We start from the raw sequence: 15,200 nt of genomic DNA, 5'->3' as shown, positions 1-15,200 counted from the left end.
AGGTATAAATGTGTGTGTGTGTGTGTGTGTGTGTGTGTGTGTGTGTGTGTGTGTGTGTGTGTGTGTTTGGAAGGAGGAAAGGGAAGGGAGAGATATTGTAATTTTATTATAATCTCATAAATAAAAATCTAAAAAGATGAGTTGTCTTTTTCTCCTCTTTTCCTCCTTTCCCCTCCTTTTCTTTCTCTTCCTTCTTTTTACAAACAAGCTCATTCTATTCTTTCTATGATTGCTAGCAATCTCATTTTGGTACATTTGCAGTGGGGCACCAGGAAATACATTAGTAAATACTCAGGATTGTGAACAGACACTCTGAGAATGCTTGTCTTGACTTCATTTGTTCATTGTTTCTCTCCACTAATGAGCTCATGTATAAACTCTAACCTGAATGGCACAGAATACTTATGCATCACTTTAAGTTATTTTTTGATGATTCAAACTGTAAACAATGAGATTGAACAAGAGATAACATAAAATAAATGAACACATGTCCAAAAGGATCCCTCTCTTCAAAATGAAAGTTTTATATGCAGAAGCTATAAATCCTAGAGGGACAGTGGTTGCTGATCTGAAGGTGACTTCAAAACACAGCCATTTGCATAATCTACATTATAGTCTACAATTTTCTGCTTCTTACATACAAAAATATATTTATTAAGCTATTTATAGATTTTTAACATATAATTTGCTGTTCTAAACACTCATTTCATGATCTTTGCTCTTTATACCAAACATCCATTTAGTACAGCACGTATTATTCAACTGTCATAATAAGAAAGGCAAAAGGAAAATACTGTTTTAATTTAGTAAGAAATTGTGTTTTAGTAACTCGTTTCCTGCTTTTTTTAGTTATATTATTTATATATAAATTAAATAAATCATTTTCATAAGAGTTTTAACAAAATTTGAATGGGCTTTTTGTAACAGTTGCTACCTCCTGCAACTTTAATGATACCATAGTGGAAGAATTATATAATCGCTGAAAAGATTCTAAAGGTAGCACAGTAGTAGTGTTGCACCTATTCAAAAACTACAGGAAAGGTCAATTCCATTTAAGATTTCAAATATATACCCTAATTTTAAAGTGGCCAAAAACCTCACATATAATCACGAACACTTTAGGTGTAATGGTAGCAATGTTAGTTTAAGAAAAAGGCATATTGAACTTTACACTAAATACATTTTATATTCAAATATAGTACATACTTTGAAGGGACTAGGAAACTTCAGGTGAAAATAATTGTAATATTTTTACAATGCCTGGATTCAAGGTCTCTAGGAAAGTTGGCATCAAAGAGCTACACACGGCTGGCCCTGCTCATACAGGGACAGTGCATGTTTGGGTGATGGTTTGTAGAAACACGGTTAAAACCCTTGCTCTTAGCTGCCTTACTCCCACATCACTCTAGAACAACTACTCTGCCATTCATAACTGTCAATAATTGACTCATTAAAATTGGGACTTCTCTAGTTTCCAAACTTGTTATTTGGAAGACCCCTTTCCTCATTGTTATTGGCATATACATCCCTGGTTTCATTATTTCATGGTCTTCTTTCTATAAATACCTGCAAATACAGTTACACAATTTTTAAACTAGCCTATCATAGGACACACACTTGAATCATAAGTAAATACAGCATTTTAGAGCTTGTTTGCATGCAGTTGATAAAGATGGCCCTTGAACACCTCTCAACTAATCATGAGTAAATAATATTGGCTTTTATAGAATAAAAATAAACCAGGGCATGTACCACTTGACAATAAGCAGCCAAATGACTAGAAACTTGAAGAGATCTTCTAACAATAACAAAGGTGGCAGAGAAGTGACCACTTACCTTAGTCGGATACGTACAATTTTCTTACCTTTTTTTTTTTTGACTAAGAATTCACTATAATAGATTAATTGAAAAAGCATAACATCTCAGAGGGGAAAGTCAAAGAAAAATGTTCAGGATTCAAATTTCATTCACAAAATGTTAAAAATAGGCAAATAGAAAAAGAAACGAATGGTTAAGAAAACTTCAGGTCAGTGGTTGCCTGGTGGGCAAGACAGAGAACGAGATCTAAAGGGGATTCCTGTGGAATGCAGAACAGTCCCACAAATGTTCCAAGATGACAGTAGATGAAGCATTGCTTCCTCCTAATTAGTTTGGTAAGAAAGTTTTATGAATTTTTGTAGTAGAGGAAAAGGGCTGTGGTACCCTAGACCAATTTGAAATGTCAGCCCTAATATTATGAAGGCCCAAAACATCTACATGAGAGAATTTTCTAGTATTTTACTGGAATAGTCAAGAATTTTGACAGAGGGCTAAACCAGCACTCACTCGTATGCAGCTGTCTGCTTTTCTCTGGCTGTTGAGAAAAAAAAAAAAAAGAACATCAATTCCACTCTTTTAGTGAAGATCAGAATGCTGATGAAATCAGAGAAAATGAAAATGGGGTGTGAGAGTGCTACCCACTCCTCTCCAGTTCCTTTTACACAAGGATATAGCTGCACCTCAAAGCACAAACAGGATTGAGGTTAATTCTCAACAAAACTAACAGTCAGGGGGAAAATCCCGGGGCACCCACAGTTCAAGCCATGAGATGAAGGTTAAACATTACAGAGTACCAAAATTCTGCATTCAAAGGATGAAATTCCATTTAATGCATAAACAGTATTTTAGGTGTAAATCTTGAAAACTCTTTAGAAATTAATTATTTATTAAAATAATCTTAATATTTTATGTGTTGAAATGGACATAATGAAAGGCTGCACGTAAAGGGGAAATGTCCCAAATTTCAAGTTCAACAATGGATGATCTCAATATTTTTCAGATGTTTCTCTAAAAATATATGCACCTCTTCTAAGAAGAAAAAGAGTGCTTAATACCCGAGCCATTTAGCTCAGGATAAAAGATATTTATGTTTATATAGCTATGCATGTGTATATGTGTGCATGCATATTATATTCATACATAAGCACATATGCATATTACAAGTATACATAACACTTAGAATAAAATATATTTCATCTAAATCATACCTTCAAAGATTCTTGAAATCTTTTTACGCAACCTTTATTCTATATGTTATATAATGCATTTCATGCAACCTCTATTCCACTTTATTCCGTGTGTTATATAATAAGCCTTGTTATTACATCATTATATCAAGTTAACACAGATATTACCCCAAAGAACTGGCTCAGCAAAGTTCCTCAAAATGGCAGCTTGCTCCATCTCCCTTTGGCTTGGATTCCAATTAAGTCTGATCATGTGGGAATGACTTTCTGGCAGAAGTTTAACAAAGGAAGGGGCAACTTGAGTCTTAGGCCATGGGGAAATTAAAGGTAACAATAGAGACCCTGTCTATGGAGTCGCTCCTCTCACTCAGCCTAGGAAATGCTGAGAGAGGCCCTATGCTTGACAGTCATGGCCTCTGGAGTCCTGACTTGGTTTTTTTTTTTTCTAAAATAACCTTTAGTTTAAGGACTATAGAGTGAAACTGTGACTCATACACATCAGTGAGATAATGAGCACCACTGGACCAAGTACCTAGTGCTTATTCCTCAACACCAATCCCTTCCATTGCCAGAGTCTAGCTCACTCAACTGAAAACAAGTTTTCTCAGGAAGAAGCAGGTAGAGACTGTTGCTCTCTCATCACAGTGTACACGGGTCCTCTTTGGTTCTTGAGTAGTGGCCTAATGAAGAAACAGGATATGTAAGTTGTGACCCCAGTTCTGCCACCAACTTAGTTTTCCCCAGAGAATGGACTTCACTTCTCTGAGCATTTGTTTTCTATTCCATAATGCTATGGAATAATCCTCTTGTACACTGTAAAGATTTGTCACTTGAATTGGTTTAATAAAATGCTGATTGGCCAGTAGGCAGGCTGGAAGTATAGGCAGAGTGACCAAACTAAAAATGCTGGAAAGAGGAAGAAGGGTGGAGTTAGGAATCACTAGTCAAATGCAAAGGAAGCAAGAGGAGAATGGCATTTTGAGAAAAGGCACCAAGCCATGTGGCTAAACATACATAAGAATTATGGGTTAATTTAAGTGTAAGAGTTAGTTAGTAATAAGCCTGAGCTACTGACTGAGCATTTATAAGTAATATGAAGCCTCAGAGTCTATTATTTAAAAAGCAGCTGCCAGGTATTTGGTAACAGGCAGGTGGGAGAGAAACTTTAGCCTATACTATAAAGTGAAAACAGTTTAAAGGTGTTCAAAGACCCTCATTGTTTCTCTTAGATCAATTTTTTTACCACAATGACTGTTAGGTTATTGTTTAACTCTCATGTGCTCTCAGTGTACAGTGGAGTTTTCTAGAAGTTGTATGAGATATGTTACAATGCAACTGACTTAAGAAGCTGAAATGGAAATACATCTATCTACTATTAAACCAGATTTTAGAAAGATTTGTCAAAGAGGCAGGGTACTATCATTCTTATAATGATTCATGAATTAATGAATATTTGGAAACTTATTCTTAAAGGGTTATTTTAACATAATAAATATTTATAAATATCTGTAACATGAATCTTAAAAGGTCTTATTAATAAAAACAAACCCAGGAGCCAGGTATTGGAGTGAATTTTGAAAGATCAAAGAAGCAGAATAAGCCACAGCTAACCTCACCTTAACAACTCCTCATCGGATCCTGTTTCCAAGAATCTTCAGACTGAAAGTTTCTGAGTCCTCATCCAAATGGATCTCAGCTGAACTGCTGCTCAAAAGTCTAAAAGCTTAAAAGGCCTAAAAGCCTCTAGTTCCTGGTCCTCATGCCTTATATACCTTTTGTTTCCTGCCATCACTTACTGGGATTAAAGGCTTGTGTCTTTCCCAAGGAAGACATGAGATCTCAAGTCCTAGGATTAAAGATGTGTGCCACCATGCCTGGCTCTGTTTCCAGTGTAGCCTTGAGCTCACAGAGATCTGGATGGATTTCTGCCTCCAGAATGCTAGGATTAAAGGCATGTGCTACCACTATCTAACCTCTGTGTTTAATATAGTGGCAGTTCTGTTCTCTGACACCCAGATAAGTTTATTGCGTGCATAGTATATCAACCACATTTCCCCTTTTTTGGTTTAAAATTTAACAAAAGTTATAACTAATAGAAGAGAAAGTATATACAATAAGTATATATAATATATACAGTCAATAATTACATTGACAATGCCTAGTCCATTAACATTTGACAGATTCAGACAAAAATCTCTATTATATACACTAACAATGTCCAGTCCATTAACATTTGACAAATTCAGACAAAAATATCATTACATATCCTATTTAAAACAAGTAGTTCCTTTAAAAAAAGTAGATTCAATAATCTACCTTTTTATCTTATCATATCCATATTCTCTTTATTCTTTTCTGAGTAGATTCAAAAATCTGCCTTTTATCTTATCATTTTCTACAAATACCAGTAACACAAACTGTAAATCTTGATTATTCTCAGTCCTTTTTTGAGTTATATGCTGACTGAGATCAATGACTTGCTGGGAAAAAATGATTTTGAGAATTCTTTCAGCACTATGAATCTTTGACATCCTATAGGACATTGAATACTGTTGCCTAAAAAGCAACTTTTTAGACAACTAAACTTTCCTGTTTATCTTGGCTTACAGAGATATCATCTATAAATAAATAATGGAGATTATTTTAAAATTATACAACAAAAGGTAAAAAATTGATTGCTTATCCAATGAAGTTATTATTATCAATCTTCTGCATAAAGAATCCACATCCAGTTACTCACACCTGGATTACTCTACATTTTGAGCTCTCCTTTTCTGAATATTTATTCTAAATGCTTATACCAAATACTTACAGAACAGATACCAAGACCATATGGCAACTGTGTAAGGAATCTGGCCATTCTATGCTGAAGATCAACCCATTCTGTTAAATCTTTCCTTGAGGGAATTTGGATGTGACACATCATCTTAGTTACTTTTCTGTTGCAGTGATAAAATGTCATGACCAAGGCAACTCATAAAAGAAAGAGTTTAATTGGGCTTACAGTTTCGTGGGATTAGAGTCCATAATGGTAGAATGAAGGAATGGCAGTAGAACATCTGAGAGCTTACATCTGAAACTGAAAATAATACCCTGAGAGCATACCAGGAATGAAGAGTCTTTTGCAACCTTCAGAGTCTTTTGAAACCAGTGACACACTTCCTCCAACAAGGCCATGCCTCCTAATCATCCCCAAACAATTCTACCAACTGGGAACCAAGTACTGAAACATATGAAGTCATTCTCATTCAAACCATCACATATATGATGACATCTAAAGAGTAATATGTCAGAAGGCATAAAAGAGAGAATAGAATACAGGGAGAAAAGTCATTAGTAAATACAGTATGGGGACAGGGAGAGGAGACAAATGAGAAGCAAAGACATGTGACACATCAAAAGTATCATACAAGAATAACCAACTTCTGGATAAAGCACAGGGACAAATAGCCAAATGAATGGAAGCACATGAACTATGAACCAAGGGCTGAGGGGCCCCCAACTGGATCAGGCCCTCTGAATAGGTGAGACAGTTGATTGGCTTGATCTGTGTGGGAGGCATCTAGGCAGTGGTACCAGGTCCTGGGTTCATTGCATGAGTTAGCTGTTTGAAACCTGGGACTTATGCAGGGACGCTTGGCTCAATCTGAGAGGAGGGGACTGGACCTGCCTGGACTGAGTCTACCAGGTCGATCTCAGTCCTCGGGGGAGGCTTTGCCCTGGAGGAGGTGGGAATCGGGGGAGGGGGCTGGGGGGAAGGGGAGGGGAGCAGGAAGGGGGAGAACAAGGGAATCTATGGCTGTTATGTAGAACTGAATGGTTTTGTAAAATAAAATTAAATTAAATTAAAAAAAAAAGAATAACCAACTTCTAGAGTCATCCCCAGCCTGCTGAGCTAGTGTGCTGCTCAAGATCTCAGGTTGTCAAGTGTCTGCTACCCATGTGCTAGAATGTGTGCCTATTGTAACGTGTCTGTGTACATGTACAATAACAAAACAGAAAAGCCAAACAGAGTACCACTGGAGGTACTACTAGGAAATGCTGGAGGATCTTCAAGAAAAAAATGAAATTCAAAGGGACAAGGAAGAGATGGATAGTATATGTAGGGAGAGCATACACACCCATGAGAGTTACATGTACATAGATATGACTTCATTTTGTATATTGCATAACGCACGCTCAACTCTCCCTTGAAGGCTATGGAACTCTTCATATTGAAAAAAAGGGCCCACAAAATAAAAACTTCCATCTAACAGCAGGGAATGGATGAAGCTGACCATCTCAGAGGTGAGAGTCATTCTCAAAAGCAGAAGCAAAAGAATTGGGACAAAGGGAATAAAGGGCAAGGGTCATAAAAATTCACAGGAGTGAAATTCTTTGAGAAATTACAAGAAAAGTAAGCTGAGAACAGTAGCTAAACACAAAAATCATCATACACTTATACCAGAGATCAAAATATATTAAAAGGACCTAAAAGTCCAAAGGCCTCCCTGTACGTTTTTCTAAGAAATAGAACACCTTAGATCTTCAGATGACTGGTCTGACTCCATGGATAAAATGCAATAAAAAGAAAAATAAAATTAGTACACTGCAAATTTCAAAAGCTTATACTGCTCTTACTAATACATTTCTTCCTAGATGATCCTTTGCTTGATATATCTTTTGTTGTTGTTTAATTTCAAGTAAATAGTTGATGAATTTGCACATATTAAACATTAAAGAATTTGAGGCAAATTAGACTTAGGTATTGACTTCTAATCACCATGATGGCTGCAAGGATAGAACAAATGGGGTCATTCCACAAATCTAGGCACAGAGAAACTAAAGTCAAAAAGGATCACACAGGTGCTTTTGCCTTGAGAAGGACTCCCCTGGAATATTGGCAAGTGATAAGGACATGGTCCACCATGAAGGAGGAGGATCTTCATGGTGGAATATTTCAACTGGATCCTAAAGATGAGTAGGTGTAAGGCAGGTGAGTATTGCCTAAGAGGGGAAATAAAGGAGTGAAGAAGTGAGAGAAGGTCCATAGAATTTGATGTAAATGAGTCCTATTTAGAGCAAGGAAAAGTTCAACAGGCTCACTGTGAATAGAGTACAAAGCAAGATAAGACTGAAACACTCACATCAGGGCAGCGCAGGGAGGTCTGCTCGAGGGGATACGGTTGTAATTGTAAAGGCTTCAGTGCAGAGGACTGACATAAAAATTAATTACTATCATTTTAAGAGTCTGTGCTAGAATAATTTCATATAATAGTCACAAATTAACAGTGAAACAATTTTAATTCTCATTATACTTAGGAGCAAACTGAGATTCAGGGAGCTCCCCAATTTTCCTCAGTTGGCAGGACAAGGAGTTGGTCTGGGTTCAGGTTCATGCCTATTGAACTTCATTGCCAATGGTGACAACAGGAAAGAGTGTAAAGTCCAAATCCCTCACAAGCATATAACTGTGAGTGAAGTAAGAATGGGAGAGCCATGGTAAATTTGAGAGATAGGCAGGTATTCGAATTACAGGCACAAATGTGTTCACTGTGACTAAATCCTATCTTTCAGGATAAAAACAGTGACTTTGTCACCTGACTAGCTCTGCTGACTGAACTCCCTTCCTTAATCCGACAAGTTGATGTGAATGTTTATGAAGAATTTGGTCAAGAAGAACAAGATCACCATGTTTTCCAGTGAGAGAGAAATATGATGCCTTCCTAAAGGAAAAACCAAGAGCAGCAGATGGCATGTGCTCTGCTGAAGCCAGGTGATGGTTTTCACTCTAGGAAAGAGAGGGTTGGGATGAGTCATTCCTGGGTACCCAGTCACTTTGCCCCCAAGTGTACTATTCCATTTGCTGAAAGTCTCTGGAGAATCCAGATTCATGAAAACCATAATCATCAATGGAATCTTCAAAGACTGTATTAAGAAACCAGAAATAAGAACTTTGCTCACATCTGCTCACTGAGATTATCTATAGCTTCGAATCTCACCAGGTACTTATTACCTTTTCCTAGTTCTTTCTCATCCACACTTGCCACAGATTCATTTCAGAATTTACTTTGCTTTGTTTTCCTTGTATTTCTTTCACAGACTAACTCTAGAGGTATCTAGTTTCTACTCCAATTTATTTTTTAAGAATGCATAACTTACTTGCCCTTTACTGAATGAGGCAATACAGTCCGTCTATACTACTATCATATACATATATATACCCTTGGAAGACCAAGGCCATAACTTCATTCAGCAACTCAGGAAATAGCTCAGCTGCCTTATTTGTCAGAGAGGTGCTCATCAACCATATCAATGACACTTGCAAAGAATCTCTTGAAAGCATACTTCACTTGCATTTTTTCCAAAGAGATATGAAGATGTTTTTAATGAATAGTAGCAGAAGGACTAATGCAAGGAAAAAAGAGTGTGCCCTGGTGGCTGAGAGGATAGCTGTGATTTGATCAGATATCTGAAAATAAAGATCTAAGAGCCAATGGCAAGTGCCCACCTTACCCTCTGACCTTGTTTCCTAACACTTACCCAGCCCACCCTCTCCACTCCTCACAATCCCTGCTCTTCCTAAAATCTTGCCAAGCACACTCATGAATTTGAATCTCTACATCAGCTGTCCTTTCCTTTGGATTCCCAACTAAGACATCTAGGATACAAAATTTAAAGAGATAATGATGCACAAGTGCCACTCCTGAATGTGAGTACAACCTTAAATTGTGAACTCTGGGGATCTCATTTGGGATCCCCCAATCCCTAATTCTCTTGTGGTGTAAATGAAGTTGTACGGTTATGTATTGTGTTTATTGTTCATCATCTATATCTGTTTATGTGTAGCTATAGAAACTTGTATTTTCTTTGTGTACAGATTTCAAGTACTCAGATTCTATCCAGACCATAACAAGTACTTGGTGAATGATTGCCAAATGAATAAATGAGAGTGACATGGGACAGACAAAGCAAAAGCTACATGGATGAGAAATGGATTAAAAGATTGGGAATAGGTGACCATTATTTGTTTCTAAAGGCATCAGTGAGATCATAAACCAAATAAACACCTGAAAATCAGGGGTGAAATGAAAGCAAATTATAAGGTCCCCATTCCTGCGCAAGAAGGCATCAGTTAATTTTTCCAAAAGTTTGCCACAAAAGGGAAGTTTAAAAATAAAACCCCAGCTTAACCAGTCCAGGAATTCTCTGAAAACACAAAAGAAAGAATTAACAGCATTAAATCAGTCCCACTTTTAGGTTTATTTCCAAAGAAAATTAAAATCAGTATGATAAAACAATACTGTGTACCTACTACAGCACCATTGCCAACAGCTCAGACATGCAATCTTGGCCATTGTCAATCAACTAGGAGTCCAAAAACATCAGCATTGATAAAGAAAGGGCAGTGTGTATATAAATTCGAGTCAGCCTTAAAATAAAAAGTGGTGGCAGGAGATCATATCTCAAAGCAATGTGGGCTGATCCTGGAGCACAATATGCTAAACGAAATAAGCCAAGCACCAAAGGACAGACACCCATGATCTTACTGATATGTAGACTCTAAAAATGTTAAACTCAGGGCTGAGGAAATGGCTCCATGGTTAAAATGCCTAATAAAGGAGAGAACTAAAGTCCCAGAACCCATATAAATGCCTGGTGAGCATGGCAGCCTGACTAATTTCAGCTAGCCTTAGAAGGCAGAGACAGGGAATCCCCAGAGCAAGTGGCTAGCAAAACTTGCCATATTGGTGAGCTCTAGGTTTGATACAGGGACTCTGCCTCATTAAATATTGTGGAAGTACAATTGAGAATGAGTTCAGATATCAACCTTCAGCACTCACATTGATGTGTGCTGTGGGATGGTCTGTATGTCAAATTGCTCTGATTGGTCAATAAATAAAACACTGGTTGGCCAGTGGCCAGGCAGGAAGTAGGTGGGACAAGGAGAGAGGAGAATTCTGGGAAGTGGAAGGCTGACACAGAGAGACACTGCCAGCTGCCGCCATGACCAGCAGCATGTGAAGACGCCGGTAAGCCACCAGCCACATGGCAAGGTATAGATTTATGGAAATGGATTAATTTAAGCTATAAGAACAGTTAGCAAGAAGCCTGCCACGGCCATACAGTTTGTAAGCAATTTAAGTCTCTGTGTTTACTTGGTTGGGTCTGAACGGCTGTGGGACTGGCGGGTGACAAAGATTGTCCTGACTGTGGGCAAGGCAGGAAAACTACAGCTACAAATGGCGCCCAACGTGTTGGCAAAAGTTTCTACCTAAAACCTGAGAAAAGATTCTAAAATGGAGCTAAAAACAGCTTCCTAATTGTCTCTCTCAAATGAGCGGCAGCTGCCGGTTTGAGTTACTGGCGGGTTCCTAGCGTGCGAGCTCGGTCTGCAGTATGGCGGGAATGAGGCCTCTGCAAGTGGCACATTAAGCTGCGTGGTGGATTTAGCCTTTGCTAGTACAAAACAAAAAAAGAGGTTTCTGGGCTACACACTGCTTGAATAAAAGCATAGACCCACGATGGCTCCCAGAGCTGGTGGAAAATGTACCACCGCCATGTTGGGAAGCTGAAGGGGGTGGAGCCAGCAGCCACAGCACCGTTTCAGGCTTAGAAGGCTGCAGTTTAAAGCAATAGGCTCAAGGTAATATAAAAAATAAGCCATGTAAAGATGGCTACCACACAGAGAATCTGGATTATGTTCTCTTTGATATTCGTAACTGAAGAGAAACATTTGATTGCAAAAGCTGTTGAGTTATGCCAAAATGTGTATTTTAAAGGTACCTTAACTTCAAAATTTGGACGTAAGAATATGTTGCTTTGGAAAGGAGGCTCTGCTTTTGTTTCCACAGAAAGCCAGAGGCTATGGATTTGTTCCAGATTAAGATACATCAGGTTTGACCAGCCAAGACCACCTGAAAGGTCTCCGATGACACCATGGCCCAGATGATCCAACATTCAGAATCGTTTCAAGGCAACTGGCTCAGACGATACGGTCTCACGGACTACTCCATGATCCTAAAATTTTCTTTGTGTCCTCATAAGATACAGCGCCCCCCTCCAGCAGGAAGTAGTAAGAGAAGCTACGCCCAAATTCCCAAATATACCAAGCTGACTTTGGAGATGTGTAAAAGTTAAAACCTTCCTTTTAAAAAAAAGAAAGGGGAAGTGCTGTGGGATGGTCTGTATGTCAAATTGCTCTGATTGGTCAATAAATAAAACACTGGTTGGCCAGTGGCCAGGCAGGAAGTAGGTGGGACAAGGAGAGAGGAGAATTCTGGGAAGTGGAAGGCTGACACAGAGAGACACTGCCAGCTGCCGCCATGACCAGCAGCATGTGAAGACGCCGGTAAGCCACCAGCCACATGGCAAGGTATAGATTTATGGAAATGGATTAATTTAAGCTATAAGAACAGTTAGCAAGAAGCCTGCCACGGCCATACAGTTTGTAAGCAATTTAAGTCTCTGTGTTTACTTGGTTGGGTCTGAACGGCTGTGGGACTGGCGGGTGACAAAGATTGTCCTGACTGTGGGCAAGGCAGGAAAACTCCAGCTACAGATGTGCATTCATGTTCACAGCCCCTCCCACAATGCACACACACACACACACACACACACACACACACACACACACACGCACACACATGCACACACATGCACACACACACACATGCACACACACACACACACACACACACACACACACATGAAAATGGAAAAAGAAAACAAAAAATACAAATGTTAAACTCATAGGAGAAGAAGAGTAGAATGATGCTTACCAGAAGCCAGGGCATGGAGGTAGCTGGTGAAAAGAGAGCTGATGATCAAAGGTCCAGTTTTGCAGTGAGGCAGGAGAAGAAGGACTTAGTAATCAATTTTACAGAATGGTGACCAGAATACCTAATAATGCATGGTATATTTCCAAATTGCCAGAGTAGATAAAATGCCTACCCAAAATATACAAGGTGATGAATTTGTTCATTACCTTCATCTAATCATTTCATATTGTAAACATTTATCAAAATATCATATTGTCCCCCATAAATTAGTGCAGTTATTATTTGTCAACTAAAAATCACTTCGGAAAGCCTTTAGCTGGCAGCATAGAAGCCAGTAGACAGTGAAGTAGGCTGGTACCCAATGATGGGATGAAAGGAAGACCATGGCTGGGTAACAAAAGAGAGAGAGCCAGTGATGACTGAGCTGCTGAGAATGCAAGAGACAGGTGGCAGTGGGTAAATGGCAAAAGAATGAGAGGAAGAAACCAACAGGGAAGAGAGACTAAAGAGACACCCAGTTGCTTAATAAAAGGAACTGTCTTGAAGAGAAGGTCCTAATGGTCCTGTGGATAACAGAATCTTTGTAAGTCTTAAACTGCATTATGTATTAACATTTTCCTTTTGTGGTAAAAGCAGGAAGAAGTTGGCACACAGTGAGGAGGTACCTGACTGAAGTGAAAGATCAGCTCACAGAGGAAAAGTTCAAAGGTAATAGATTAATACCCAGTGAGTCTTTAAATCAATGCAAGAAGAATGTGCAACTGGTAAAATAAAATTGAAAAAATTCTTTATCAGAGGATTCCCAGTATTTGCAGTCATTTAAATATCCACTAAACATACAAATATATGGATGTTATATCTTAAAAATATATCTTACTATCAAGACTCTAATGTTGAATATTAGAAAATGAGAAGAGAGAGAGAGAGAGAGAGAGAGAGAGAGAGAGAGAGAGAGAATTTGTATGTATCTGCAGTCAGTGAGAGGGCTATTCAAGGCCACATATGAGATGAAGTAAGAGCAGGAGCATTATATTGACCTCATGCTCAGCAATCCTGGGAAGTTAATTAGCCACTTGGAGTTGCAGTTCATCCTCTGTACCATAGGTCTCTGTGGGGAAAGGGCAAATACCGGAATCGCTTCCACCAGGAATGTGATTTGTTTGCACGATGATTTGAAGCCCCAGTTTACTACGCAAGTGAAAGCTAAGACTAGCGCCATGTATCCTCTGAAGTGGAACTTAGCTTACCCCTTGATTTTAAAAGGACACTAGGAGAGTGACTAGGTCCACTATGGTTTGGAGAGACTTGCTCAGCCTTGCTCCAGAAGTTTCCTCAGTTCAATGTCTTGCTCTAGAGCAGAGATCCCTTTGTCCAGGATCCTCTGAGATACATGTGTGCCTTCTCTCCCCTCTTTTGTCCTGGAAGATCCATCATACAGTAAAATGCACCTCTCAGTCACTTTGAACCTGTTTCTATAGAGTGCTGTATCTTTAGAAGATCCGAAAGAGGGAGTTTCATTTCTATTGCTCAAAAGTGTTAAGAGAAGAAGGAGAAAGAGAAGGAGAAGAAGCTGCCCTTGAGTAACTAAAAAACCATATACACCAGCCTCTCTTTCAGGATGACTCCCTGTACAGACATGTCCATTGTGTTCTATCATTTTGTTTGTGAAGTGTCATTCAACTAACTTACACACTGTGAACAGAAAGTACATGCCCCCTTCAGCTGATCATGTTACTATATAAAGTTGGAGCTTAATAGCCACAGGTACAGGAGGCCGTGTCTGATTTCTCAATCACATTCTATCGCATTATAAGCCATTCCACCAGGTTGATCCATAATGCCTGCAATGGGCTGTGTGTCCCCTCACAAATTTCACCCAGTGTTTCAATGCCTTTGCCTTGGTACTTCTAAGAGCTGGAGAGCCTCGAGGAGGGGTGGAAGAAATTGGAAAATATAAATAACAAATCAAAAATTACAATTGATTGGATAAACAATTTCCCTTAGTCTGTTTCTTAATAAGTGATCGATCTTATGATCAATATTCATTATTTCCCAGAACATACCAAACTGCTTATTGAACAAATGAATGGCTGAAACTACAATGACACAGAATCAAAAAGGTGAACCAATTTCTTTAATAACATGGGTTGAACAGACGGTCTCATCTTACCCAGTTGTTCCACATCGATGCACTTCTCCATGTAGCCCTTTGGAAAAAGGCTGGAGTTCAGGGAAGCAAGGGAGGTAATTCATCACTCATTAAAAGAAGTGGGTTATTAGAGCACGTGTGTGGAAGGGTGAGGACTAGCCTGGCCTTTGTCTATTTGAAATAAAGTCTCCAAGTTGCTAAACCAGGATCCCTTAAAGCTGTTCCTCCTGCTTTCCCTTCATGACCCAGGGAACAGAACACAGCAGCTTGTACATATGCAGCAGA

Source organism: Peromyscus maniculatus, chromosome 6 (genome assembly GCF_049852395.1).
Source record: "Peromyscus maniculatus bairdii isolate BWxNUB_F1_BW_parent chromosome 6, HU_Pman_BW_mat_3.1, whole genome shotgun sequence".
NCBI lineage: Eukaryota > Metazoa > Chordata > Mammalia > Rodentia > Cricetidae > Peromyscus > Peromyscus maniculatus.
This window is presented reverse-complemented; position numbering follows the sequence as displayed.